A 6,062-nucleotide genomic window follows, 5' to 3' on the forward strand; every position below is an offset into this window, starting at 1 on the left:
AATAACAAAATTAACAACAAAACAAATGTTATACAATATTCAAACAATAATAAAATAATAATAATAACATAATAGTGAAATTGTAGCAAAATAAGGAGAAAACAACAAGAAAATAACATTAAAACAACAAAAAATAATGGATTTTTTTGTCATTTTGTAAATTCGAGCCAAGCCCAGACCAAAAACGCCTTACTTGATGCCCGACCCGTTTTTTAAATAGGCTTTATTTTTTTCCAAGCCCATTTTTTGAGCCTATATTTTTGTCCAAACCCTCTCACTTTTCGAGCGAGCCCAGCTCGGTCCATGAGCAGGCCTAAGCGTGATATGAGCCAAAACTTGGTCAACTGGCCTTGCATTTTTATTGTTTTTGCATAATAACTTATTTGACTTTCAACTTTATAAAAAAAGTTATTTTAACTCCTTCATTTAATTTTTTTTATCTCTTTTAGCTCTTAAACTTCTGTTGGTGTCAAATCATCTCAGCATGGATGGAAAAGTTAACGTATGTTAACTTTCCTAACGTGTGGCATACACGTAGATTACTACGTCAACAATTATTTAATTTTAAAAAATTCATAATTTTATAAAATTAAAAATTATTTAAAAAGTATAAAAATATTTTTTAGTATTAAAAAATCAATTAATTATTAACGTGGCATATATGTGGATTGCCATGTGGCACGTGTATGCCACATCAATAAAGTTAAGAGATGTTAACTTTTTTACTGCTTTTTTTATAAAACTAACCCAAAAAAATTAATTACATAAATAACCTATTTTTTGATAAAATACGTAAATAACCTAAAATCTATAGTAAAAGTTGGTGGAGCCAAAGTGTTTGGCTTCACCAACATAACACGTCAGCATTAGGGATAAAAAAATCAATTTTTTTATGGAGCCATGTAGAATGGTGCAACCTGTATAAATATTAGGGAAATACTGCTATTTTTGAAAAAATAGGAGGCTCTAAATAAATTTTCCTTTTTTTGGTGGAGCCAAATAATTTGGTGCCACCAGATTCTAGGCCTCTGCTACATTTTGTCCTTTTCCTCTCTTTTTTATTTGTTTTTTTTTATTTGTTTATTATTTGTTTTATAATATTTTAAATTTATATTTTAAATGTTTTATAATATCTGTTTATTCAAACATTTATTTTTTGAAAATTTGTTTTTTAAAATTGTTTATTATTTATTTTATAATATTTTAAATGTATATTTTAAATATTTTATAATATTTGTTTATTCAAACGTTTATTTAAATTTTTTATTATATTTTTTATAATATTTTTTAAAAATTTTAAATAAATATTATAAAGCAAATAATAAACAATTTTCAAAAAATAAATTTTCAAAAAATAAATGTTTGAATAAACAGATATTATAAAATATTTAAAATATAAATTTAAAATATTATAAAACAAATAATAAAATAATAATAATAATAAACAGTAAAAGGACAAAATGTAGCATAGGCCTGGTGTCAAATTATTTGGCTCCACCAGAAAAAGAAAAATTTATTTAGAGCCCCCCATTTTTTCAAAAATCATAATATTTTTCTAATTTTTATACAGGTTGCGTTATTTTACATGGTTCCACCAAAAAATTGATTTTTTTAATCCCCAATGCTAACGTGGCATGTTGGTGGCGCCAAACACTTTGGCTCCACCAACTTTTACTGTAGATTTTAAGTTATTTACGTATTTTATCAAAATATAGGTCATTTACGTAATTAATTAATTTTTTGGGTTAGTTTTATGAAGAAAAAAAGCCTTTTTTATCCTTTCGGGGTGATTTGACAAAAATGCAAGTTTAAGAGCTAAGAGAGATGATGAATTAAATGAACGACTAAAATAACATTTTTATAAAGTTGGTGGACCAAATAAATCATCATGATTTTTCCTTTTAATTTTAAAAACACAATATAATAACATCTTATTTGGCAACGATGTCTACGTCAATAAATAAATAAATAAGAAGCAGTTAAGCTGCATAACATGAATTATTTAATTTGTTATTTAGTTGGTAGACGACCGTGATGTTAAAATGGATTCCAGGTCCAAGTGGAATAGTCATATCAGACTCTCCTTTGGGCTTCCTCTACTGCATTTTCATCTATCTATTTTAATTTCCGGTTAAACGGACAAACATAATGGAATTCATTTTATTTATGTACATGACATCAATTCAATATTTTTAAATTAGTCACCAGATCGATCCGATTTAAAAATTATTAAAAATTTAAATTGAACATTAATTTAACTCTCTCTTTTTTTTTTATCAATTTAACCAGTTTGTACGATCTAACAGATTAAATTAGTGATATAAGACTAATAAGGTTAATTAATGTGATGAAATATGCGAATGGGAATGAAAATAAGAGATGTTGAGGTATAGAGGAGACGTGGGTGGCTTTGGGGTTTGGGACTTCACATGACAGAAGTGCATGCTATTTATCAAAAATATACGTTTCACGTGCCTTTGCATGGGAAAAAGTTGCCGATTATTTGGACTACCCACCAATTTTGGTTGGTTTTAACACCATCAAAACATTTGCCCACTTGTTAATCTTATTATATATGAAATATGATTTCAAACTTTGCATTATCTTTAAACTTATTTATGAAAAAAATATATTATTCCATCTGCCCCTAAATTAAGAATTTTTTATTTTTTAAAAAATTCTTTTTTCTGTTTACAATTTATAAAACTTTTAATGATAAAATTTTGATTTAATCCTTTTAAAAATATAAACTTATAGATTATTAAAATAAAAAATATACAATTTCATTCTAGTTTCCTCTCGCTTCACCCAAAACAATTAAGTCCTTTGGAATTTTTTGCACCCAAATGAGTCCTTAAACTGACAATTTTGACAAACAAGACCTTTTTACCAATGTTGACCGTTAGAAACTAATGACAACGGTGACGTGGTCGTTAAAAATTATAATTTAATGATTTCTTTTATAATTTAGTTCCAAAATGTATTAGACAAATAATTGTCCATGTATATTAAATTCAATTTTAAATGTTTTTAAGCAATTAAAAGAAATTATCCATAAAATTTAATTTGAATGTACATCTTAAAGGAAGAAATCGCAAATTTATAATTTTCCATCCTTTTAAATTTCCTAGTTTTTTATTTGACTTGAAAAATCAATTTATCGGTTGATTACATTTTTAAATTTATTTATGACAAGAAAAATATTATCCAATACATTGGTGGAGAAACTTTTTAATTTAATTGATGTTAAAAATTCACCATTTGAATTGAAAATCCACCTCACCTTACTTCACATCATTTTTAAGGTCAGTTTATCATTGCTTTTAAGAAGTACTTTTAAAGCAAAAAATGCATTTGAGATAAAAATATTATTAAATAAGATGTTTTTGAATTTTTGAAAAATGCTTTTGGGATTAAAAAAAAATACTTTGCAAAAGCACTTTTAAACCAAATTACTTATTAACCTAACAATACTTTTAGAAGCAATATTAAACTAAGCCTTAGAGTGGATTAGTTTGAAATTTATTGGACAAATTAAAGTTTTGTTACCCCTATTTTAAATATAAGTTAAAAATAAGTCATATTTTCTTGATAATATAGGTAAAATTAAAAAAAATGCTAATGTGTTAAATAATTCCCATATATAAAAGGATAAATGTGCCATAAGTCTTGGTACTCTTTATAAATTTGGAATTTAGTTTTTGTACTTTTATCATATGATTTTAATCCCTCTATTTTTTAAATTTCAAAATTTTAGTTACAGCTGTAAACATTATTCAAATTATGGGTAAACTATACAAATGATCGTTTAATTATTAAAATTTTCATTTTAGGCATCCAAATAAAAGAAAATTATAATTTAAGCACATATGTTATATAATTTCATCATTTTAACCAGTCCCATTAAAATGAGAAACGGAAATTTGACACGGGTTTTTAAAAATTAAACCTAATATTTAAATTTTCATTTCAACTTTTGTTTTTAAACAAAAAAAAAAAACCAATAAAATTGAAACGCGTAGCTTTAGCTTTGGTTTCATTGTTTCACCATCATCACCATCCTTCATCATCTCGTCAACATCAGTTGAATTGAAACCCCCATGCCCCAATCGTCATCTTCTTCTCCGACACCAGCCTCCAAGACCTCTCTGACAACCACTCCTATATATGCTTCTCCAATCGCTTCTCTGCCGTCAACCGCCACTCCTCCATTTTCCAAGCGATGGTTGGCTTCATCTTTTTAACTGGAGCAATTGTAGGCCTTGATGAAGTTATTGGTTTAGCTATGACTCTCCTCTCTACTTCTTTAGCCTCCATTTCATTAATTTGGGTGCTTAAATTGCAAAATTTTTTTATTTAGATGCTTAAAATGAAGATTTTTGATAGTTGATGATCATTTGTGTAGTTTATCCTAAAATTATTATGTTAATTTCAGGTTGATGAAATAATTTTTTTTTATTTCAAAATATCACACTAACAATTTAGCAAAATTAGTAATTAAAAATAAATTTTAAAATATAAAAAAATAAGGAAACAAAATTTTAAAAAATAGAAATAAAAAGATGAAATTATAAAATTATGAAAAGAAGACAATAATTTAACCTAAATAAAACTGGTAAGACTTTTAGAAAGGGCGCTAAACAAAAAAGGCATAAATCTTGAAGGTGTGGGATACAGGCAATGTGGAAGCTGTCGGGGATTGTTTTGGCAAAGTAAGGTTTCGTTTTACACAAAGTTAAGATTGGGAATTCCCAGAAAGTAAATAAAAAAAGGAGAGGAGGTTTAACAACCGCAATTATGGGGGTTTTGGTGACGACGACACAAGTCCTTTCTTTACTATTCTATTGTTCAAATAAATTTAAGGAAATTGCAGTCTTTTTAAATTGAATGAGACAGGTAGGTGTAGGTTTAAGACTTGCTTTGGGAGACCTCCAAAATTGTTGACAATTTCCAAATTATTTTTTAGAACACTTTTAATGGTCAGTCAACTCCTTCTCTTATTCTTCTGGATTTAATTAGAGGATTAATTTTATATACAACCTTGGTTAAAGATTTATAAAGCAAGTTTCACTTTGCATTCATTAAGCATCTACAAAAGCTAATATATATGCCATAATTTGGCATTACACACCAAAACCATGGACCCAGCCAGATGGAAATTGAATAATACCAAAGGAAAAGAAAAATCATAATAAAAGCATGTGCCAACATCACCTCTCAAAGGCACAATCAAGTTATACGAATATTTCAAGATTTATAAGCAGAGATGTAGGCTTAGTTATATCAAAGACAGGTTTAATCATCCACAGCTTCTACATACGTTGATGACAAGATGACAAGATGATGAAATGACCAACAATCAGTTATTCATTGCTTAAAAAAAACACTTCTGACTCTAAAAGTACTTTTAAAAGAAAAACTGTGAAGAACAAGCTGCTTTTGGCTGAAATTTTTAACTTTTCAGAAGTATTTTTCAAAAACACTTCTAAAATGGAGCTGAAAAAGAGAAGTTAAAAATTTTAGCTTTTCTTCCCAAAAACACTTTGGGTGCTTAATTACTTTTTCACCCCTCCAATAACATAGTATTTTTATTTTTTTTTCTTGGTGCTTAATTACAATTGTGTTAAAATCATTAATTAGAAATAAAAAAATATTTTTTAAAATACTAATTACAAATATTTAATGGTTATATTTAAATATTTAAAATATAGTTTATATATTCTAATTAAATTTTATAAATAATTAATATTTATTGCTTAAAAATATTTAAAATTTATATTTTATATATTAAAATATTAACAATAAGTTATAATAATTTTTTTATATTCTTACTAAAATATAATAACATTAACTAATTTAAATATTATTTAAATGCATATTTGTTACTTGATAATAACATGTCTAAAATGGACAATTTATTTCTCAAAAACACTTTTTAACCGCAATGCTAAACACTCAAATTTTAAACTAAACTTTTCAAAAGCACTTTTCTACAATACTTTTCAAAAGCAATGAAGAACTGGCCCTAAAACACCACCACTACCACAACAACAACAAAAAAG

Source organism: Gossypium hirsutum, chromosome D07 (assembly GCF_007990345.1).
Source record: "Gossypium hirsutum isolate 1008001.06 chromosome D07, Gossypium_hirsutum_v2.1, whole genome shotgun sequence".
NCBI classification, from domain to species: Eukaryota; Viridiplantae; Streptophyta; class Magnoliopsida; order Malvales; family Malvaceae; genus Gossypium; species Gossypium hirsutum.